A 25,181-nucleotide genomic window follows, 5' to 3' on the forward strand; every position below is an offset into this window, starting at 1 on the left:
AAAATGATTTTACTCATTGTGCATCATTGGGTGTGTACGTTCTACCAAAATTTTGAAAACTCAATAAAGTCTGGAGTCTTTTTAATGTATTTGATGGTTGTTAGAGTGCACACCTCTCTAAGCAGTACAAGCTAAGCTCTTGTCTCCATTTGACAACTCGAATCCCAAGAACAGGAAACCGGAGATAGGGAACTTTTGATTTCATGCAATCTACTCTGGCCAGATGAGTTTCGAAATCATCATCTGTGAGATATATGTCATTGACATAGGACAACGCTTCATTGTCAAAGCACTATAATAGTCTTTACCCGGGCAGAGAACAAGCCAGACTATTTTTATACCCGTGTGGCAATCAACGGAATGGTTTTTGTGACCGGAGGGCGGTTAATGAAGTCAAATAACTGCTTAGAGGTACTATGTTTTTGCAGAAAAAGCCATTTGAATTCTCCAATGTGGCTTTGTGTTTTTCCTGCACTATATGGTTCATTAGTGCTGCGCCATGAACATTTTGTACTGCAAATGTGCATGTGTGACTGTTTACTTGTCTGTAGTCCAAGGCCAAGCAATATGAATGATCTGGTTTCACTTCTGGAAACAAAGGATTGTTCATAGGTAAGGTGCAAGTTTCAAATACACCTTGATATTCAAGTTGTGCTAGAATTTCTCTAACCTATTGTTTAGCCTCATGTTTGATGGGGTATTGTGGCTGCACTTGTGGGCCGGATGTGATGGGTATAATATGGTGAGGAGATTCTTCATCCCAGCCCACATGATTGCAGTATAACGCTGGGCCTTGTGCACAGGCCCACTCCTTGGCGTATGTATGTTTAATTGATTCTGGAACAAGGTCAGAGAGAGATGGTAATATTACACTTTACCCTCATGGAACATGTTGTCAGGTGGCCAATCCATTTCAGCCAAGATAATGTCATAACCAAATTATAAGTTATCCCAAAAGAGAACCTTAATAGTGCAAGTTATATCACTCACCATTTGGAGTTGTAATTCATACAACTGAGTTGGAACACTTAGTCTCTGTTCCGACGTTTCCACCTGGACGTAGTCACAAGTTGCTACTGCCGTCAGACACTCTTGAAGATTTTGGCGAACTATTGTGACTTCTGCCACGGTGTCTAGCAGAGTCAAAGCCGACTCCCCGTTCAGAAGCTGAGTCCTCAATATGTGTGCCATATTTCGCTTTTATTCCAGCCACTTTCTTCTTTTTAAATTATGGCATTTGCTGTGGATGTTTTTTTTCCTTTTTTATTATGAAGTTAGAAGAGCCATTTTAGCACCTCTGGCAAGACAGCAATGGATGGTGTCCCATGTGCTATGGTATAGACTGCAGCAAATACTGTGTCCCAAGTGGTGCAGTCTTCTACCACAGGAACCATCCCTAATGGTAGGCACATTGTGGGAATTCTACGTTTATCTTGAGGTCCCGTATGGGGAAATTCTGCTTCAAGCTGATTGGTTTTCTGTGCAATCCAGAATGGAATTTCCTCCCATCCGGTGGGATCTTTTCCCATTATTGAATTAATAGTTACTCGACTAATTGTCAGCATTGCTAAAGGCGGTTGTGCAGCTTGAGCATTCCTCGCTAAGTTTATTGTCATAGTTTGCATAATGTTTTGTATCATGCAACTGTATAACCAACCAAGTCTTCTGTATAATGTACATAGCTCTGGTGCTGTAAGGTTTGCTATGTCCGGGTAAGGTGTGTAACCGGCTAAGGCTGGCCATGTTGCCCCTTCATTGCTGATGGGACCCAGTCTAACTTTTTTCTCTTTCATTTGGTAGGGCACCTTGGAACCAATTTTGTTGTTCCTGGAGTGTTAATGGTATTTCTAGTTCTTCATACGCTGTGTAGTTGTTGGGAGCTGCAGCTTTGGTATAATTGTGAAAATATCTTGATCCTTCATTTGCTGCAGGAAATGTTGCCCATGAATAGAATACTTCTGCTCTGTATGTTTCATGTGCCTCTACTACGAAGACAACACCCCCCCTCCCGGTTAGGGTGAGCTCGTGTTGTTGTAGCCTCTGTGTAACTACATGTCTGCAGTTTATCGGTATATTTACTGGTGCTGCATTAGCAATTTTAATTTATGGAATTCATAGACGGTAGCTGAAGTGGGAATATCCTTTGAAAGGTTCATGCTTGAGCAACTTACCATCAAAAATAGGGATTCGCTATTTAGCTGAGGAGGATTTATTCCTAACACCACAGACGTCTCCGGTTAATTGGCGAGTGGGGTCTTTGGGCACACTTAAAAAAATTACTCGGGAGAGACCCATTAAATAAGTACCCAAACAAGAACGTTGGTGTCCCCATGTAGTACGGTTACCACTATTCAAGTAAGACTGTGCGTTTGGGCAACATTAGTGTCAAAACTATGTGGGACTGAGTCCGTGCATACCATCAGAATATGTTGACATAATTCCAGGCTAGCTCACACTGTGCAATCTGGGCCCCTTAGCGGACAGAGCACCAGATGGTGTCTGCAACCTCAGAACATGACAACCCTAATACCCCCAAGGGAGTCCTGGAAACAGATCTTACCCTTTCATTAGTAGCTCATGCATGGACAAAGGGAGACAGAAGAAGTATGCAAATTGCCATTTCAAACATTTATTGAAGCAATTGTTCTCGCGTGTAAAATATGTGTGCCTCAATGATTGATAGAATGGAGCAAAACAAGGTTACCAGCATTACAAGAATGGTGAACAGCATGAATACTTCAACCATTGGGCACTTGCACTGGATATTATGAATACACATAACTGCACTCCTACCAAGCGCTGCCTATCTTATAAAAGAAAGGGTGTGTGGGTCTGCAAGAATACATTAGAGTGGTCCAACTCCCCATTTAACTGCTGGCATGTGTCATCTGGCAAGCAGGCTTGGCGTAGAACAGGCCGCTGTCCTCTTAAGGATAGTGTTGGAATTCAGCTGGTCTAGAATTCTGGCGTGGGGCAACCTTTGACAATCCACTGAGATGCTCCTCTGTCTAAATAGAGGCATAGTGTTGTTTATATACTAAACTGCACCCAATCGTTTCATGCCGGAGTCCTGGTCCTGTTGTAGTTGATTCTATCCACCCACAGCTGTTGCCAAACAGACAACAACAAATAATATTATGGGCAGAGTACTAAGTCCTTGTGCAGAATGTTCTAAGGGCAGATAATATGCCTACGAAGAAATGTAATTGCAAGCATACCATTTCTAAGTACATTATCTCATGAGGACACGCAAGAAAATGTGTGTTAAAAGTCATTGCATAAAAAGATGTCAACTTTAAACGTAAGCATGTAAAATGGAAGTGTTTGTGCCTGGGGCCTATGTAACCTCACAACAATACCCATGCACCACCACCAGGCCCCCTAGCTCCTCCCACTGCAGCTGGAACAAAGTGACAGAAACCCAATGGTTGAACGCCCTCAACACCACCCAGCCTGACTCCGCAACCAACCTTGAATAGGCCGTCCAGAAATTCTCCACCTGTATTACCAACTGCACCGACAGAGTCGCCCCCAAGAAGCCAGCCAAGACCAGCAGCTCCACCAAACAAGCCAGTTGATGTACAATATAACTCAGGACAATGAAACACAACTGCAAACGGCTAGAAAGAATATGGTGCATCAGCAGAGATCCCACTGACCGAGCCACCTTCAAGTCAGCCCTCAACAAATACCACCAATGCCTAAAAGACACAAAAAGAGACACCTTCAATCACAGCAAGGAACTCTTCAGCAGTGTCAAAGAGTTCTCCTGACCATCATCCACTGAGAACACGATCTCCCCCTCCCAGGAACTCTGCAACACCCTGGTGCATTATTTCCACAACAAGATATTCACCATCTACTGTAACTTTGAACCCCAACCCTCGGACCTCTACAACCTTCTCACACCAACTGACACCACCCACAACCACTGGTTCACCACATGGGAACAGCTCACCACACAAGGTGTCACAGCCATCAGGAACTCCATCCACTCTGGAGCACCCACCGACCCCCTGCCCCCAACACTACCTCATCCTCAGGAGCAAGGAAATCCGCCTTCTCTGATGGATGGAACTGCACAGAGGTCAGACCCTTCCTCAAGAAACCCTCTGCCAGCCACAGTGAACTCAAGATTTACTGCCCCATCTTTCTGCTCCCCTTCCCTACCAAAGTCCTAGAGAACGCCATCAACCACCAACTCACCAAACACCTGGAGTAAAACAAACTGCTGGACACCTCCCAATCCAGTTTCCATGTCAACCACAGCACCAAGACTGTCCTGATCGATGCCACCGACGACATCAGAACCCTCCTCGACAATGGGGGACAGAAGCCCTGATCCTCTTTGACCTCTCAGCAGCGTTCAATACAGTATCCCACCACAAACTCATCAAGAGACTCCACCACATTGGGATCCAGGTATACACCCTCAAATGGATCATGTCCTTCCTCTCAAGATGAACCCAGAGAATCTGCCTACCATCCTTCACTTCAGAACCTAAGAGCACCATCTGCAGCATCCCTCATGGTTCATCCCTCGGCCCCACCCTGTTCAACACTTACATGACGTCCCTGGCCAACATTGTCAGAACCCATGGCCTCAACATCATATCCTATGCAGACGACACCCAACTCGTCCTCTCACTCTCAGCAGACCACTCCACCAGTAGGACCAACTTCCACAACTACATGACGAGTTTTGCCGACTGGATGAAGACCAACTGCCCGATGTTCAACACGGACAAATCTTAAAACTAAGTGCTGATTTTGGGAACAACAATCTCCCGTGTAACGACACACGGTGGCCTTCCGAAATCTGACCCCCAGCCACAGACCACACCCACAACCTTGCCATCTTCCTGGATAGCAAACTCACTATAACCAACTCAGTCTTCTCCACCTGCTTCCACACCCTCCAAATCTCCAAAAGATCTTTATATGGCTCCCCGTCAGCATGAGGAAAACTATCACTCAAGCCCTAGCCACCAGCCGGCTGGACTACGGCAATGCGCTCTACGCAGGAATCACCATCCAACTCCTGATGAGACTCCAGATGATACAGAACTCATCTGACAGACTCATCCTCGACCTTCTCCAAATGGACCCACATCACCCGCCACTATAGGATCCACCACTGGCTTCCGATCCAGAAAAAATGCCAATTCAAGATGCTGATACATACCTACAAGGCCCTCCACAACCAAGGACCAACATACATCAACCACTGCCTGAACTTCCACCAACCTCCAGACACATGCAGACCGCCACCTCACCCTCACACACACTCCCCGCATCCCCGAAGTTACAGTGGAGGAAGATCCTCCTCCTACCTCGCCGCCAAGCCCTGAAACGACTTCCCCCTTCACCTCCGAACATCATTGAGCAGGTGACAGGCAAGTTCCACTGCAGTGTTAATCCTTACACCCGGGGATGCTACGACAACTTGGAATATGTTCTGTGCAGCCCCCTGGCACCCAGGTAAGGCTAGGACAAGGGCTTAACAAGTGGCATAAGGAGCAGTGGGGTCAGGGAGCTATAACTTCATGATTAGTAACCAGCTACAGAAATCATGGGATAAAGCCAGTTACAGATTCATTATTACAAATCATGGAATGCAACCAACTACATAAATCATGGGATTTAACCGGTTCCAGATTCATGATTAGTAACCAGCCACAGAAATCATCGTATGAAACCGGTTACAGATTCATGATTACAAATTATGGGATGCAACCAGATACAGCTTCATGATTACCAATCATGGGATGCAACTGGTTACAGCTTTATGATTAGTAACCAGCTACAGAAATCATGGGATGCAACGGGTTACAGATTCATGATTAGTAACCAGCTACAGAAATCATGGGATGCACCAGTTACAGATTCATGATTAGTAACCAGCTACAGAAATCATGGGATGCAACGGGTTACAGATTCAGGATTACAAGTCATGGGAGGCAACTGGTTACAGCTTCACGATTAGTGACCGGTTACATAAATCGTGGGATGTAATCAGCTATAGGTTCATGAATTGTAACCGGTACAGAAAACATGAGAAGTAACCAGTTAAAGCTACTAGTTACTGCTTCATGATTAGTAACACAGTACAGAAATCATGGGATGTAAGCAGTTACAGTTTCAAGATTAGTAACCAATTACATAAATGGTGGGATGTAAGCGGTTATAGCTTCATGATTAGTGACAGTTACATAGATTGTGGTAGGTAAGCAGTTACACCTTCATGATTAGTAACCAGTTACACAATTTGTGGAATGTAACCAGTTACAGAGTCATGATTAGGAAGCAGGTATATAAATCATGGATGTAACCAGTTGCAGCTTCATGATTAGAAACCAGTTACATAAATCGTGGGATGTTGCTGGTTACAGTTCATGATTAGTAGGATGTAAGCAGTTACAGCGTCATACTTTATAACCAATTACATAAATTCATGGGATGTTACTGGTTAAAGATTCATGAGTAGAAATTATGGGATGCAGCTGGTTACAACTCCATGATTAGTAACTGGTTACTGAAATCGTGGGATGTAACTGGTTGCAGATTCATGATTAGTAACCAGTTACAGAAATCGTGGGTTGAAAGCAATTACAGGTTCATGGTTAGTAACCCAGTACAGAAAACATGGGAAGTAACCAATTACAGCTTGCAGTTACTGCTTCACGATTAGTAACCCGGTACAGAAATCATGGAATGTAACCAGTTACAACTTCATGTAGTAACCAGTTACATAAATTGTGGGATGTAAGCAGTTACAGCTTCATTATTAGTAACATGGTGCAGAAATCATGGGATGTAACCCATTACTGCTTCATGATTAGTAACTGGTTACATAAATCATGGGATGCAACCGGTTACACCTTCATGATTAGCAACCGGTTACATAAATTGTGGGATGTAAGCAGTTACAGCTTCATGAATATTAAACCAGTAACATTGTTCGACTATGGTCCCCATCAAATGATCGACGTAGAGAAGTAGCTGTCATTTTTAGGTATGAGACAATGAGAAAAATAAAAGTTCAGAGGCTAAAAGTCGACTCTAGGGGACTTTGTTTTGATGTGCTGCTTTTTATAATTATAGTTCTCTTGCCATTAAGGAAAATAGAATTAAAACATTAAATCCTACAAGAAATAGCAGTATATTTTAAATATGTCATAAGTTTTATGCATGCCAGTTTTGCTGTATAAACAGTGTATAGCATTACCAATGAGTAAAGATAATCCTTTGATGCATTTATAAATTAACAACTGCTGTACAGTCAAGCATAATCCAGGTGTTAACAAAAGCTATTAACTCTCTCAGGCCTAGCGTGAAGCATTGTCCATACACCCATAGCTAGGTGGTAAACTGATAAGATGACGAATTGGTACTTACTCCAGTTTCCCCAATCCCTTGGGATTTTTAGGACATCCTATGCCCTCACAATGTACTTAACGGCAGCCATGCATAAGTCCATGTTAGCCTGCCACCTGTCCACGACTGTATTCCCATACAGTTTTACCGGGTATCATTGTCTCTTGGTCTATCTTGGATCCTGTCTTATTTCTTAAGTACTTGGATTTTATTTACTTTGTTAAGTTGCCTACACCAGATAGGTTTTAGCTGTACTTTATGTGGGCCTTGCGTATGTGTCTTGTTTGACAGATGGAAAGTGAACTCAGAGTATTCGAAGCATGTTTTGGATTGGATTACGAAGTTGTCTACTTTGATCTTAGGTATAAGTTATAAGACAATGTTTCCTTGCTGAGTGAGAAGGACACTTTACCAGTTAGTTGAACTTAAGGTTTGCATGTTCACCTCCCCATTTGATTAAGTTTTTGTCCACCCATAGGTATAAGACCTATATCAGTAGTCTAACATTTGGAAGTGCAATATTGACTCAAGCATTCGCTCCAGGAGGACTTGTTATGGCCTGATAAACCATGGGGGTAACTGCTTAACAAAAGGTGTTTGCATTAATTGGACTTCTCCCAGGTAAACCCTTGAATGACTTGTGTGATATTATCTGAACATCGGTACTAGCCATTTGCTTGGTGTAGAGCAAACTCCTACTGACCCTTCCATGTCCCTGTTTCCATGTTTTCCTGGTGATTTTTATTTTATTAAATCAAGTAATTTATGATAATTCATGCTTTTTTTCTAACCATGTTCCAGCAACGCCTGTGGTCTGAGGTTATAGCTGTAATTGAATGTTTCTGGGCTGAGTGGGTGTTAGGTTTGTTTTGCAAGTTGATATCAGTTGGGAAGGGATGGTTGGGCAGTGTTTTTTTCTCTTCCATGTTCCTGTTCTGTAGTATCAACCCAGTTAGATCCTCCAGACTCTAATCACTAGGTATGAGTGGGGGTTAGGTGAGGGAGGGTGGAAGGGGTTTGTGTGTGTGTTGTGAGGGCTCGTGCACGTGTATGCATGTGTGTTGCCAAAGGTTTTTATTTCTGCTAGTGGTTAACAGTATTGGTCAGCTTTGAAGATAGTTTAATCTTTTTTAATAGTTTGAAGCTTTGTTACTATTTGACCTTTTAGTATGGACAGGTATGACTCCTTTAAAAACTCCATAAAAACAAAAACAAAAAACATTTTGTGACCCTTCCCTCTTTTATCCCTCCACTATTCTTTTTCAATCCAAATAACAGACTAATATGTCCACCACTCAAATTCATTGCATATTTTGCTATATTATGTCTCACTAATCCTGCTTAGGTTCCGGAGTAGCGTGCTACTCACCGAAAAGCATTTCAACACCTCATCAGAGGTAGCAAGCAAGGGCTATATTAATGCAAACCTTTTCCCTCTTCTATACCTCCACTATCCTTCTCTATCCAAATAACAGACTAGCATATCCACCGCTCAAATTACTTCATATTTCATTATACTACTTCACCACTAATCCTTTATGGGTTCCGAAGTAGCGTGCTACTCGCCGAAAAAGCACTTCAACGCCTTTTCAGGGGTAGCAAGCGCTATATAAATGCAAACTTTGTGTCCAGTTCTATCCCTCCACTATCCTTTTTAATCCAAATAACTGACTGACCTATCCACCCCTCAAATTACTTTCATATTTCACTATACTATTTCACCACTATTCCTTTGGGGGTTCCAGAGTAGCGTGCTACTCGCTGAAAGGGGTAGTAAATGCTATTTAATGCAATTACAAAACAATACAATCCTCTCTCCTGAAACTCAGAAAGGGACTCAACCAAGACTAATCCCAGCAAGAACTCAGTGCCTGGTTACCCTCGGGGGTGACAAATCCGAGTTAAATGATCGATGGACTATGTCTGGGAACCAGGAGCACACATTTATTTATGCGATTTTACATAGCGCGCATTACCCGAGGTGTCACAGCGCTTTACATTAGAGCGTGGGGGTAAAATGGTAATTGGAATGGGACAGAAATCACGAGCACAGAAACGAGGAGGGAGAGCACAACAGAGAAGCAGAAATGAAGAGCGTGAAATAAGCAGCTTGTCTCGCTCGGTCTTTAAAACAAGATGAACCGTCGCCTTGAACTTATTTGAACCTGTTTCCCAGCTGCCCAGGAGGTGGCAGCAGAGACCATCCCATCCTTCCACGTGTCCCACGTTGCCTGGCAGGCGTATTTACATTACAAATTCTTCCCTCCTCGCCACTAATCCCTTGCACAATACCAGTGTTGAAACAAAAATCCGCAAACAAACCATGAGCGCGCCACATAGCTTCTCGTGTCAACCGGAAGGCAGCGCTTCAGAAGCCTGGAGGAACAGAAACATGGCCCGAAGCTATTCCATCATCACGTCAGAGATTTCGCACTCGTTACATTTACACTGAATCGAATGCCCACGTCACAACTTTAAGGATTCCTTTACATATTGGCGCGGGCATTAACCCCCGGGAGGGGGGTAAGGGGCTTCGAGGGAGATGGATGTATTACTTCCTGCACCTAGGTGGGGGGACAAGTGGCCACATTCAGGGGCGTAACACAGGCCCGGCCCGCAGCCCCCGCGGTGCGGGGGGGCCCCAAGCTCCAGGGGGCTCCCTCGGCACTGCACTCTGGCCAGAGCACTTCTGATTGAGCTTGGAGGGGGCCCCTCTTCGTACCGTGCAGGGAGGCCCCCTCAATTTTCGTTACGCCAGTGGCCAAATTCTACGAGTGCAAAATGACACCGGATACAATCACGGCTGTAAAACTTAGCGGTGAGAGGGCTAACAAATTAGCAGGGAGAGCCGGGCCCTGACAATAGTTGGTATGTAAAACATGCAACAAAGGTCATGTGAAAACATGTCAAGTCTCTTCAAAGTTCAAAAAGTGTACGTCTTTAACAAGCGCAAGGAAGTGTTTTTACCTTCGCACATCACATTATGGAAAGGGGTCGTTTTTAAACATGGAATTGGCAACATTCCTGCTCTCCGGCCCTGATGAGAACGTCATTAGTGAATTAAGAGGCAAGTCAGTTGTCATCTGTACCCTACATGTGTGCAGGTTGTTTTCATAGATGGAGCAGCATCGTAGATCATTAAATCAAGCACAAGACATTTTTGCACATCCTGAACGCACGTATGTAAAGGTTCTGTCTTATGTGTCAAGGAAGACAAGCATTGGCATAGCCAATAGGTCTCGCCTTTGGGACCTTATAAGTGTTTAGCCATGCAACAGTTGCATAACTAAATACTTATAAGGTCCCAAAAGCGAGACCTATTGGCTATGCCAAGCGGCCGCGAAAGTGAAAGTAATCGCGGTAAAGCGCGGCGCACGCGCCCGCACACATGCACTGTAGCTCTAGGCTGGCCTGGTAGCACTTTTTGGAGCCCTCTAAATAAGTCTCGCCAGACCAGCGCATGCGCTGGGTCAGGCGAGACTTAAAAAAAGTGATACGCTCTAATCAAATATTTGCCTCGAACTACAGTTGGGTGAGCAGGGAACCCACTGATTTTAGGTTTTCTGTTTGCAGAATATGCAATTCAGCCACTAGAGGGATATCTCTTTCTCTCCTTTTAAATAGCAAAAGTCAGTGGTCGAAGTGGGGGGGAATAAAGCAGGGGAATTGTGTGCAGAGCATCACGGGGCGGGAATAACCAGAGGATTGGGTGAATTGGAATAGTCAGAGGTGAGGCTAGAAAGAGCAAAACATACCCATTTTTAGTATGTTTGGCATTTTACTGATCAGTTGCAGCTTATAACGTTATTTAACCCCTTCCATGCGGGGCGGATTCCCCCGCTGTGCTGAGCGCTGCTTGCGCGGGCGTGGTCATGACGGAACGGTTCCGTCATGAGCACAGCTCAACCGACGCTCATGACGGAACCGTTCCGTCATGAGCGCCGAAGGGGTTAATACAACCAATGGATAGACGTTTATTTGAGGTTCAATATATGAGTTATTGACATTAAAATACATTTACAATGTGGGATACTTTTTCAATCACAGAATGTCCCAAATATGCTTATATGTGGAACCAGAAGCCATTTGTCTCTGCGCTAAGCAGTTTCTTTCATCAGCACTTCTCCTCCCTTTTTCTAACCATTTCTGAACATAAAATTTGGGCTAATTTCTATGACAGGAGGCCCCACGTGTTGGGGAGCACTGTTGATTACATCATTCTGTGCCCCTCGGTCAATTCAAAATTGTGGTCCTACGTTTTTTATGTGCTTCACGCAACCTGTCATGAAGCCAGCATTAGATGCCTCCTAGTTTCCTGTTATTGTATCTAGAACTAGCACTCAAAAATGAATATATACACCTAAAACAACCCAGACCTGTTGGTTTTGCAGATGCTTTTTAGTATAAAATCAAATGGATGGGATACAACTATTATATTAGTAGTTTGTGTAACTACTACTCAAGTTAGTTAGCAATGAGCAATGCAAATGTATACATTCTGAAATTATGAGACTCAAACATTGGTAGAGTCAGCAATAGGTAGGGGTCCTCGGATGATCTCAATCAGTTATTTTCTCCCCTGCAGACTACTATCCTTTGCAATCACTATTAGGCGCCTTCATCCTTTGTCTCTCCACGAGCACTGTAGCTGTCAAGAAATATCAACCAACAGAGACTGCATGAGAGAAGTTCAAACATGAATGTCAAAATTTCCTGGTTTGCAAATGTTTTCCACATAATTATAGCTCTGCTGTATTTGCCACATAATACATCATTTGCTGCATAATCTGATGGTTTTAACAAAAAATTGTTTGTAGCTCAAACGGATCAAACAACGTGACTTGAGCTGCTGTGAAGTGGAGGGCCGTTCACAAAGGTTGACTGATCACCGTTCTCAATGCTGCACTTGTATGGTAAACTGGTATTATTGAGGCAACATCTTTGCAGAGACTGCTAGCTTCTGTAAAAATGTCAAAATAATAAAGTATCAGAAAATGCACCACAACACGCTGCAGCCTTTCTTTGCTGCATAATTTAGTCAACACTGCAACATAATGTTCTCCTCCATTGCTGCATAATTGCATTGCCCCCAAAGCAGGCAGCACATGTTAAAAGTGCTTGTGCATGAAGCAGAGACTCAGGGGCAAATCTACGGGAATGGTGGCACAGCAAGCTACATTGCTGTGCTGTCCTGTGGCACAGGGAAACGGAAGGAAGGCACCGTATTCATCTAATACGGTGCATTCCTGTCCTTTACCCCTGGGCTGGCGCCGTTTCGTCAGCCTTGCGCCAACGCAGGGTACCTCCGTTGCATGCAAGATTGTTTTTGTGCAGGAAGGGGCACCTTCCTACACAAAAACAATCCTGAGAGGCTTTTTTCTCTTTGTATGTGTGCTGCACATATAGAAAGAGGAAAATAAAGATATTTCTCCTTGTTGTGCCTCCCTTGGGGAGGTTTAAGATTTTGATGCATTCCCAAGTTTACAAGTCCTTGTAAATCTGGGAATGCGTCAAAAACCATTGGGCGTTGCGTGGGAACACACACTGCAATGCCTCCCTTGAGCAAAGTAAGGCAAAGCGACAATTTGTGCTGTGTTGCATTACTCCATACTTATGAAATCATTCAAAGCCATGCAAAGTGGCTTTGAGTGGCTTCATAAATATGACTTGGAGATTTGCGTTGTGCATTTACCACGTTCCGTGGTGCAAGCATGATGCAAGGCCCTCGTAAATATGCCCCTTAGTTTGGGGTGTGTGCAAATCCTGCATTGCTGATCCCTGGTAATTAGTACTACTACTGCTGGAACAAGGCCAATGGAAGCACCTATGGGTGAGGCGGACTGGCCTCAAGGGTCTTGTGACCTCAGTGACAAAGTTTCTGTAGATCTAGGGTGTGCTGCTTCATAGGCCTTTCCTCAAGACTGGAGGTGAACTTCAGTATGGATTGTGGTGGACAATCCTTCAAGGTTAACCCACACTGGTCACTGGGAGGCTCCACCTGCTGGTGCTAAGAGACCAGGGTTTTAATTGTGTCGCGGGGGCCTTCTAAGGTCTAGTAGGGGACGTGCTCCTCAGGAGAGTGGTCTGGTGTACTGGTCATGAAGCCTGATCCTGGTTCCCCAGTTCCAAATTCGGTAGCTCTGGCCATAGTGCCACATCCTCTCCCGCCAGAATACCTTTCTGCAACATCGAGAGAAATTTGCATTGCCTTCAGCTACAACCCAATTGTGCCCTATTATAAACAACTGGATGTGACTCAATTCAAATTATTCACTGCCTGAAAAATAGTAACTGCAAAAGAAACAATTGATGAATGCAATGCAGAACAATGCAAACATTCACCCCCAGTCACAAGGATCTGGGTTTAATTCATCATTCTTTTGCTCGAAAACTTGCATGAAAACTACCTGGTTTACAGGGAACTCTGCAGTGATTTATGCGTTTTTGAGAGTGAGAAGTTAGTCATTGTGCTGGACAGTCCTGCTGATTTTGTTACTGGGGGCGGGTTTGCAGCCCGAAGTAACAAATTCAGCCTCTTGCCCGATACCCATTACGCCAGTCCAGCCTTGGTGTCTTGGCCTATTTGTTTTCACAGTCTGACCCTGGATGGGGTCCACAAGGAGCTTGCGTGCTCAGGTGTCACAGAACTGCACACCTCGGGCTACATTTATGTTTTATCCTTAAAAAAGGTAAACAGTATTTTTAAGAAGACCACATCCCTGAACACAGACAGAGCTGCAGTACACATTTTATAAACTAAAATAAAGAAAAAAACTGATAAGACATTAAACGTTTTCTACAGTTATTATGTTTTAAAAAGCGCCAAGGTTTAGGGACAGTCTGCCACGAATTCCACACTGGAGTTCTCTTCCTTTCCTTGTGGCCTCATCGGTCTAGGTGAGCCCAAAAATGAAGGGTAGATGAGGTCAAGGGTGGGACCGCCAATGCATCCCATCCAGATGTGACCATTGTATTGGTCACAGTGGGGGCAAGCAGGTGATCTCGTCACTAAATGATGTGTAAATCACACTGTAGCAGCAGGGCCACCATAGGTAGCCATTTTTGCGTGCTGATTGATTGCTCCTACAGTGCAACATGCTCCTACAGTGTTGCTGGGCAGGCCCCTGCCCACAGATACAGAGGTGAAGGGGGAGGAGGTTGTGGCAGCTGCAGAGGCCTTCCTCAATGCGCACCAGACAGGACTGGAAGATCGCGTAATATTTTTTACGTTCGGACCATTCCTGCCGTCCTGGGACGCATTTTTAAAATAAAGAAGTAGGGGAACGGACTGTGTTAAATTAAATTTCATTCTTGCCACATGAGGGTAGAGTGTGGGAGACAGGCAGAAGTCACATTAAAGCTCAGCTTGCTTTGGGTCAAGAGTAAAAGTGGACCTTGAGCTAAGCCGGAGCTAGACGTCTAACTCGAGCTTTCAGTGGCTGCCCACTGCCACAGTCTGTGGCAGACCCCACGACACCATCCCCCTAAACGGGGGAAGGGGAGGCTGCGTGCAAACGGTCCGCTCTCCAGCAGCTTGCTCAGCACCGCAGTCCTCACCCCACAAGCCAGCACAGCAACCCGCTGTGGCCCACTCCTATCTACTGCTTGTCTACCTTCGCTAAAGAGCAGAGTTAGGATTTGAAAGTGTGTCAAGGAAAGGGTACATTATGTAACTGAAGTCAATGAAAATAATGTAATTAATACTAACATTTTCGAATATTTATCATAGGTAAAATTAAGGGTTATGATTAAGCCTTGGTGATTAGCTAAAGGTCGAAATAAGAAGATGCCCCAAGAAATGGTAATTTTAATGTAAACAATAGGCTGACAAGGTAAAAGAAGATGAGGTGAAGGTGTTGAGGAGATGGCAGGAGCGGCAAGAGAGGTAGCGATATGCGTCAGCCACAGAAGAGCTATCAGAGAGTTTTCATTTTTTGAAATATTAGGACACCCTACAGTTCCCCTTCCATTGCACAGCAAGGAACATCCCAGTCTCCACGCCACAATTTGGGGAGGGTGCCAGACTTCTTGAGAAAAAATGGAGACGATGTAGACACTGACGTAGTATAACCTCAGGCAATCTCCAGTGTTCCATCGAGTTTTGGGAATTCTGCAGATTCCCTAAATCAGACAAGATAGGCCGGACGACAAGGCAGGTTGGCATACGAAAGGTGGAAAGTATGAGGTTTGGTGTCTCAGCAGTGCCCCAGAAGGGCTGTTCTCATATGTTGCATGCTCCCGCCTCACAGCGTGTGACCCTGGAGAATATTTGTGGAGGAAAAACGTTTAGTGGCATGCTGTGTGCCCTTATTTCCTGCATGCCTGATTTGGTGCAAGGAGTGTGTGATGCCAGTGCGTGAAAATTCCCTCTCCATTCCAGCAGTGGGACCTGGATCCAGGCAGCGTAGACCAGGAACACGAGAGACCTTCAGCTCCTGGTGGGGCTGCAGCCGGTGTCCGGATACTTGAAGTACGGAAACCAACAACTGGCTCTGTATGATTCCTGCTGCATGTGGTAGCTTGGACAAGTACACTGACATGGGGTTGTCTTGAAAAGAACCCAGAGGAGTGAGAGGTCGCTGAGAAGAAACGTACAGCAGCCTAGAGTAGAAAAGGAGGAGAGAGCAGGCCCAACCTGTGCCAATGTGCACCTGGCAGAGGCAGCCCAAGAAAGAGAAAAAGGAAAACGAGAAGACAAAGACAGCATTAGCAGCACCACTAGAAAGAACCTCTGTGTCTGCTCATTACAGACTAGAAGAAAGGCCAGTTGGGAAACAACAGGCTACCAAGATGGAAAGAACCGAAATAAAGAAAAGTTAAGCGATCTGCCTGTATGCAGAACCAGTCTAAAGCCTCGAACTTCCGCACTGTATCATGCAAAAAAATACACGGATGGGAGGGATGTGAGTGGCTGCGCGACACGTATTAAAGATTATCACAGCAAGTTACTGTTATTGTCACTTTCAATCAATTATTAAGGAGTGGCGCCCACTTTAAAGGTTCATATGGCTGTAGCGTCAGCGGAAAAATGCTTAGGAAGGAGCAGAGAAGAGGAATTAAAAGCCACTCTGCTGCTTGTATGTTTTCAAGAGCGAGTGCGTAGACTGTTTGAGCATGGTGCGTGCTTTGCAATGCTCTGTGAGTCTGCACACGGAATCTGGGCAAAAAAAGATGGTCTCCAGGCTCCTCTAACAACTTCTTCGCATTTTGAAGTGGCCAGTCTTTGTTTTTAGGTAGAGCCTGAACAGCACATCTGCTGCGAGGCATGCTGTATTTAGATATGGACTTGAAGCTCCGCCTACATTTTTAAGTAGCTTGCGTCATTGTCCACTATAATCTGTGGATTTTTATTGGTCAATAGGCTTGGTAGTCCCTCCTTAGGACCACCTGGTCTCATTTTTTAACCTCCCATGACGACACCCCATGTTACCTATGTTGTTACTTGGTAGGCTTTAATTACAGCCTCTGAGCATTATTTTCTCAAATAGCTCTGCATCACCCTCCAATGTTGTCTTGTTTTTTTCTTATAATTTATAATACCTCTTAACCCTGCTTTTCTTTAATTTAAATTATTTTGTTTAATTGAAATTAGCAGAGCTGCGAGATTAAATGATTGGCAAAGAATCGAGCAATGCAGCGTCTGGAATGCTGAAGATTTATTTGATAGCCCAGTTATTGCACAGCGATTTGGAGGCATGCGTTTCAAACGTGAGCCAGGCAGCCTCTGCCCCAAGCAATTTTATAGCCATCAACACTAGCTAGAGTTCACTGTTTCCATTACCTACTCAATGTCGAGAGCGCTTAAAAGTACATGTCGTACTATTGACCTATTATTAGCTGCTGCTTTTCAGCAGATAACAAAAAATTGGAATGATGCCTCCAAGCTCTCAAGTACTCCGTTTGCCATAATCATAGACTTGACACAACTTTTGTATTTCCCATGTCCCTGAAACACAAAAGATGACTCTTATGGTCTCCTGTTACGGCGTTTTTGGATGATAGCGCTAAAAGATCCTTTGCTCCAGTACCATGTATTCAAGAAGTTTCTCAATCCCCTTGATCTCTCTGTTTTTATTTATTTCTTCCAATTTTTACTTGTTCTATTGTAATTCTGCTTTAATTGCATAATTAATAGTGCCCGTACCTGGCTTCTTTCCTTTATACCCTTTTCTTTTATTATCCCTACCATGGACCTTTCTTCTATTATGTAATCATTTGCCTACTTGCCATTAACCCCTTCAGCGCGGATTACCGTGCTGTGCTGAAGGGTTCGTGCGCGGGGGGGGGGGGGCCATGACGAAGCGGTTCCGTCATCCGCACAGCGCATCCGATGCGCATGACGGAACCGCTCCGTCATGCGCATCCAAGGGGTTAATAATATGTTTTGTGTTGTTTATATTTGCTGCTTTGCTGCTTGCTATTGTGTTTTTGTTCCTTTTTTGACATACTGTTAATAAACTTACCTTTGAAAGTTAAAAAAGTACATGTCACATTTGCTTTAATGAAAAATCCGCAAGTGTAGAACATTAGGATTCAGATTTAAAGCGAAAGCACTTGTCCTTTGCATCTGGTGACTAGCCAAGGCTTTACAGAAAACTTGAGCCATAGAAACCACACGTTTGCTTTCTAAGGACATCTGAAGAACGGGCGGCTCCGCAGTTCATGAATCATTTATGGTTCTCACTTGCACAACGATGTCCAGGCAGATCCAAACAAATTACCCAAGTTCCCCAGGGAGAAAATGTGGCATAACGGCCACAGCTGCTGACTTCAGACCGGCTGATTCAGGTTCGAGTCTCGGAGTCGGCTAAACAGTGTGTTATTGTGAGGAAATTACTTTATCTCCCTGTGCCTACCAAAACGGAATGTTCTCTTTTTCTAAAAAAATGCAAATTTTTTCCCTTAGCTTTTCACTTTCTCCAACCATTTTATGTGATAGTAAATTAAACGCATGTTCTGTCATTGTGTGGGCTGAGATAACTCTGCAAAAACAACAGTTTATGGACAGAATGCAGAACAATGTCATACATTCACCCCAGTACAGAGATCTGGGCCTAAATCTATCATTTTTTTGCTCACCATGCCGTTCCAGCTTGAACCTAGTTATATGCAAATCAGTCTTGACCCTGTACCTCATAGGAACACTCCAGCCCGAACTGCCAAGCCATGTCCTCCCTGGACTGGAAACAAGCATCCTAGGACCGGTTTCGGGGTTTCACCCCTCTTCAGCCAGGATAGCTTGGTTCCAGTGGCATGGAGAGCACGGGACACACATCTGGGCATACCCTTCCCACTCGGGTGACAAATGCAAAAACAACAGTTGATGGACAGAATGCAGAACAATGTCATACATTCACCCCAGTACAGAGATCTGGGCCTAAATCCATCATTTTTTTGCTCACCATGCCGTTCCAGTTTGAACCTAGCCATATGCAAATCAGTCTTGACCCTGATAACTCTGGGCGTCATTTGGAAATTATTCTTGCTTCCTGTTTTTTGTACATTTGAGGGTATCGCATTGGGTGAGCTTTACTGAGTGTAAGTTGCTTCTTTTTTAGCGCCTGTAAACTATGGTTTAGTGCAATAAAAAGCCATCACTTCAAAATTATTTTCACTGTGAGTGCCCCTTGTCGAAGTGCAGGTTTAACTTTTGTGAAGCTTTTCAACTCAGGACTTCACATCACTTTGTAGACAAGCAGACCCCAGCTCCAACCACGTGGCATCTTCTGTAAGGTACAGACAGGGCCGGCTTTAGCACTGGTGGCACCCTGTGCAACAATGTTTGTTAGAGCCCCCAATGACCACCTCTGCCCTTGATTCCCTAACTACCACCCTTTAATAGTGCCCCTCAGGTCCCCATAACCACTCTCTCTCAGATGCATTTAATTAAGTTTACAGCACCACTCATACCAGGGTAGGGTGTCAGAGCACTTTACATAACACACATATTACACAGAGACAATCAATCATACGTGTGTAAATCAGTGTATAGGAAGCGTTACATAAGATAGACGCCTACAAGGTGTAAGAGTCACATATCATCCATACTGGTAGGCAGTATAGTTTGAGTGCTTTGCCTGGAGAAACACAAACTCAGAATTTGAAACGTAACATCATGGCTGAGGGTTCTCTTTAAAAATAAAAATTGATTTCTACCCAAATGAACCCATTTTGCAACATGACGTTAATGAAAAATCATAACTTTCTAACCTATACCTTGCCGTTTTCATGCAGCTGTTGACAGTAAATTGCTCACTGTTCTACATTAGGATTTTAACGTATAGACGGCAAGTAACAATAGGATCTCTTGGACAAAAACGATAACCCATTGACCTATTTACATTCTATGCACTTTGTGATCTGCATGTCACACGTTCTTAGCAGCAGGCATATTAAGCTTCTGCGCTACCTTACATGAGTCAAAACTTCCACTAGACAAAACTCTGATCTTTCTCTCCAGCTGGTACGTTAATCACAAGTGTTATCATGACATTTTTATTGTTGCCGGAAAATTGCTGGAGGCGAGGAACGCAGAAGCAGGTGCTTTTAAAACTATAATATACGGCGACCCCACCTTAAATAAGTGTCCGGTGGGGGGCACCAGTCGCTCTGCCCTAGAGCCGGCCATGGGTACAGATCTGTGCCACGCACCTCACTCTCTCAAGATGCATGTCTGGGATATGGTTGAGGTCTGCTGGTGGTTTTGGGAAGGTCGAGCAGTGCAAGGCTGCTTTTTGCACGTCGAATCTCCCCTCCTTTAGCATATTCCCTGAGGCCTCTTTTCAAGAATCTCTCATGTTGGAGATGTCATTGTGTGTTTAATCTCTCGATTCCCAGCCTTTAACCCTTTCCAGTTCCTCCCCTCCTCGTTGCTTCCACATGACTCGCACTTAGCGCCTTGTCACTTCTTCCCAATCACTTTCCGAGTGATTTGTCTCGTGTTTGGGCAGGTACTCATTCTTTAATGGGTCAGTCATAAAGCCTCCTAGAGCTTTTCTTTGTCAGTTGCGGATGAGCCAGAGATGTGCAGATGGGAATTTCTCCTCTCCGCAGACATGAATCTCAAATGTGCAGTTTATACAAACGCAAAAACATTTCATTTCTTATCTGAATAACACAGCAGATGAAAACATTATACAAATATGTAATTGCACAAAACATGTGCTGTTATGGTTAGGCCTGGGCTAAAATTTCGTTCCTTTCGCGGAAATTGCGATAATTTGACATTTTCGCGTTCCGCGTAAAGCGCGAAAATGTCAAAATTTCCGCATTCCGCAGCTTGGCGATAACTTGTTTCGTGCTCGCGCTGTAAAATAATACATTCTCGAGCGCGATCGCCTTACCTGAATCCCTGCGTTCGCCGACAAGTTTTCTTGATCCGGTCGCGTTCTCCATGAGATGTTGTATTGTTTTTAGCCATTTGCGCTGTCTCGCGACAGTTCGCGCCCGCAGTGACGTCATGCGTCGCACGATCACGTCTTTCTTCTCGCGATCATGCACCGCGAGACAACTGAAAACAAGATGGCCGCACCCGCGAGCAACCACATGGGTAAGTTGGCGAGCCGCAACCATGCAGAAAATCTCGTGAACATGCGGGAAAAAAACTTCTGCATCTTCGCGATATTTCCGCGTGTTTGCGATAATTTTTAACATTTTCGCGATAATTTGCGAAAGTGGATTTCGCAAATTCCACCCACCCCTAGTTATGGTGCACTGCTCGGGTGCGGAACCGTAAAAATCTGAAGATTTTTTTTCTTCTTTTTTTAAAAACCGCCCCTATGGCCCACCCAGAGTACGCTACTGCCTGGTTGGTAGTTTGCTGGGCAGTTGCACTCCTCACAGATGCCGAAAGGGTTGTCCTTGTCACGGGATGGCCTGTTGCTTGTTGTCATGGCAGCAGGACTTCTCTGAATTTACACACAAAGACCACCATCCCAGCAATGATGATCTGTCTCCAAGGATCCCTTCTTCTTTGGAAATAGTTAAAGGAACTCGTCATGACTACACACCTGTCTCTATTAACCTGTTAATAGGACTCACACAACACTGCATTATATGGAGCACTGTATGATATGTAAAAAACGTAATTTACAGCGCCAATAGCTCTAACTTACACAAATGTGAGACAGATTGCATTGGAAATGCTTGTTCATTTTTGTTTCGGGTAATACAAGTTGCACTAAATCCGAAAGCGGTTTGTGTTGATTAAGCGGGTGGCCAAGGCTTAGGGGCCGACTACGATGCCATAATAAACGTCTTCGGCCCTCTGTCTGAGCCGTTCTTACGGCATCGTAATCAGCTGTTCGGATTCATTTCTGACCGATCCATTTGGATGGAGTCGATCGGAAAGGAATCCGAACTGGATTTCCGAATGGCTTATAACAGACTTGGAGAGCCCGTCTGCCATTCGGAAAGCCACCAGTAATCCCAAGGGCGGCTGTTTCCGCCAAAGGGATTAAAATTTCGGATTCCGACAGCCTTTCCGACACAGAAAGGCTGTCAGAAGACTACTTTGGGGGCCCCCCAGCAGAGCCCCCATGGGTGCACAGCCTCTAGTTGGAGCCAGATGGGGCACATATGGTGCCCCCCTGTTGATCCCTGAACCCCGTATAGTGAGAGTACCGCATAGATGCTTTTACAAACAAGCATTTGCAATGCAATACGTCTCGCATTTACAAGAGTTTCGTAAATGCGAGACCTATTGCATTGCAAATGCTTGTTATCTGTGTCTGGAGGTTGGCGTCATGTCTATCACTTGAGTTTAGCGGAAAACGTGGATCATATTAAGTCAGGCAGCAGGGGTGTTGATGCCACATATCAGCTTATTCATATTCATAGGCAGTGATTCCCACTATTGTGGATTGTGTCATGTGAGGTGATATTTAGAAGGTAATGATGGATCATTAGACAATATTTGTATGTTAATGTATTTGGTCGCTACCAGGGTATGATTCCATTATAATCCGTTGGAATGCCAAAAGAAAGAAAGTTATATTTGTTACATTCGGGAATCCTAAAGAAAAGATAGACCATGCTTTACACTTGCAATGACTGATACTCATTTACATCATATATATGGTTTTAGAAAGCCAATATCAATGCAGCCGAGTCTCTCGATTATTTAAATATTTACGTGGATGCTTGAGCTGTGCACAGGTGTCATTTGAGCTCATAATTAACGAATGGGCTGTCGCAGTGCAGAAACCTACTTCGGTGACTCCATGTAAGAAAGTTGTTTTGACGCACACTACTTAAGAAAGCAATAATTGCACATCTACATGATCTCTCTCTTGTACATTGAGAAGTACACTTACACAGAGCCGTGGATGTGCAGGTACATATACTCCCAGATGTACAGTTAAATTGGGCATGGAACGCACAGTTGCATAGAGCACTGGCTTTACATTTACACGCAGCACTAGCCATGCAGTTACACAGAGCACTAGTTGTGCTGTCAAACAGCACTTTTTGTGCAGTTATACAGAATAGTGCCTATAGTTATGCAGTCAGAGGGAACCCACAGATTGTGCACGTTTCTTTGGGGAGAGCAGTGTTACAGGTGCCACAAATAATTTTGTTTCATGGCTGTGTTCCATTTTTTAAAATAACATACAACATTCCGCGTGGTTGAGCTTGGATTGAGAGACTCCCTCTTTTGATTATACGGAAGTCTGCAAGATACCCGGTCATTGATAATAGTTTGAAAGATACTCTGATATGTGATAAAAGATGTACAGTACGGGTAGCATTGGCCGGAACCAGTTCTGGGCACGTTTTCATGAATTGCAGTATGACTGTGGTTGAAGGGCAACTGGCCCTGGCATATTTGATAGAAAATATTATCTGTGTGGTGTTGAAGCTAGCAGTATACCGTTGGCACTGGTGGGTGTATGAAGTTATACAGTCAGAGCAGCGAGTGAGCTCCCTGGAAGGGGTTGTGCTTTCTCGAGTAGCCTGTGCTGACTCAAAGAGGTACAGCTAGCTACACATATATAGATATAGATATATATAGTAAACCATTGGCTGGTATGGTCCATCAACTAATTCACAGACTTTATAGGGAGGGTGATGGATATCACATCCACCTCCTGCAATTCTATGTTGCATTATCATACAGGTTGAAGAATGTGGAGTTGTCGTACACAGTGTATGTGATGTAGGTTGGAGAATACTGTTGTGCACAGTATCTCGTGGTAGGAGTCTCTCTAGGTTGCTTGTCGCGCATGAACATGCGCAGTTGTTCATAGGACGATTTTGGTGCTCATTTTGTACAAGAAGGGTGATGTGTGTGTGTTCCCATTCCCTGCATCAATGAGTTGGTGCATGGAGGGTGTGATTCAGGTACTTGAAATGTTACCCTTCCCCGGATTCCACCAGTGACCTCTGTGCCCAAGCAGTGTAGGCCTGCAGACTGAGCATGCAATGTCCAGCGCCTGATGGGGCTTCTGCCTGTGACCTCATGCCCGAAGTAAAGAATGGAAACCTACATCTGGCTCTGAGTGATTCCTGCGCCACCTCGTAACTTGGATTATTACACTTTTCTTCATTAATATTCATAAAAGTTCCTTAGATGAAGGAAACTTTGATTTACACCATTAGTTAGATTGTCGTTTTACTATAGATATTGCCTGCATGCACCTACGCTTGAGGTTCTTTGCCACTCTATGACCACAGAGAGTGTGTCATAAACTGGGCTCAAATGCGCCAATACTGCTGAATTAACAGTTCGGTTTTTAAAGACATCTGAATCTTTAATATACAACTAACTACACCAGTTTAGTGTCTTGCGAGTTAGAAATGATGGAGCCCTTTTAGCTTCGGATGGACTCTGTAGAGCTGTGAAGTAAGTGTCAGAGCAGAATGCAATGAAGGCTGGTTTAGAATGTTGAGTTCGCAGTTACACACAGACAAATAAAGACGAGTAATACTAAGCTCCATGTGTGGCATAGTCCTTGGCAGGTACCTAGGCTGGGGAGGACATCACAATTGGTGAGGAGTTAGGGGATACGTAACCGGAATATTGACAGTGCTCTCCCAGAGAGTTCGCCGTGGTCCAAGGAATCTGCTTGTTGCAGTGGAAGTACAGAACTGACGCTTAACGCATGTGGTTCAAAGCGCAAACCAGCTGCTGCAAAGAAGTTGAGAACAACAAAAGCATTGCAAAGAAATCTATAAATTGGTCACCAGGAACCTGTTGGTCAGACCGTACATAAAGGTACCACACTGCTGTGCGATATACAGTCATGCGTAATACAGAGTGATAAGGACGGTAGGCAGAGATTAACCAGGTGTCAGACAGTACAGAGAGACGCGAAAGAATGAAGCTGTTTTTTATTCACCAGAACCCGAGTAAAGTGAGCCGGTATGACCTCAGCGCCAGGCCCTGCAACCTCGGCAGATCACAGGTGTTGTGATTACGACTCTGGTAAGTCTTGCAAAGCAGACTGAAGGGCCATGATGGCGGCCGGATCTGGAACATAGCAGTGGGCGACAATCAGAATGGTCGCAGATATTTTGGAATAGTGAAATGCTGCTTTTCCAATGGCGGCAAGGACAGAGGTCATCTTTCCAAAAGTTATCAAGGATGATTCAGAGGCCTGCACATCCCAGGCGTCAGAGATGGCTCCCAAGTACAGGTTCAAGATGAACAGCAGAGGGAGACGGGGAGAGCTCCACCCTCAACGTCAGCCACTTCCATAAATGGCTACATTCGTGCCACTTTCCTGAAACCCCCACCACTGCTCGGAACCTCCAAAAAGGAAACTATTGGCAATAGATGGACTGCTTGGATAGAGACATCGGAG

General features: G+C 44.5%; 1 protein-coding gene across 1 annotated transcript in view; it reads right to left on the bottom strand.

The window, feature by feature from the left end:
- IGDCC4 (immunoglobulin superfamily DCC subclass member 4) overlaps positions 1-25,181 on the bottom strand; it is a 575,762-nt gene that overhangs the window by 176,596 nt on the left and 373,985 nt on the right. The gene's annotated exons all lie outside the window — the stretch shown is intronic.

This window comes from Triturus cristatus, chromosome 3_1 (genome assembly GCF_964204655.1).
Source record: "Triturus cristatus chromosome 3_1, aTriCri1.1, whole genome shotgun sequence".
Taxonomy (NCBI): domain Eukaryota; kingdom Metazoa; phylum Chordata; class Amphibia; order Caudata; family Salamandridae; genus Triturus; species Triturus cristatus.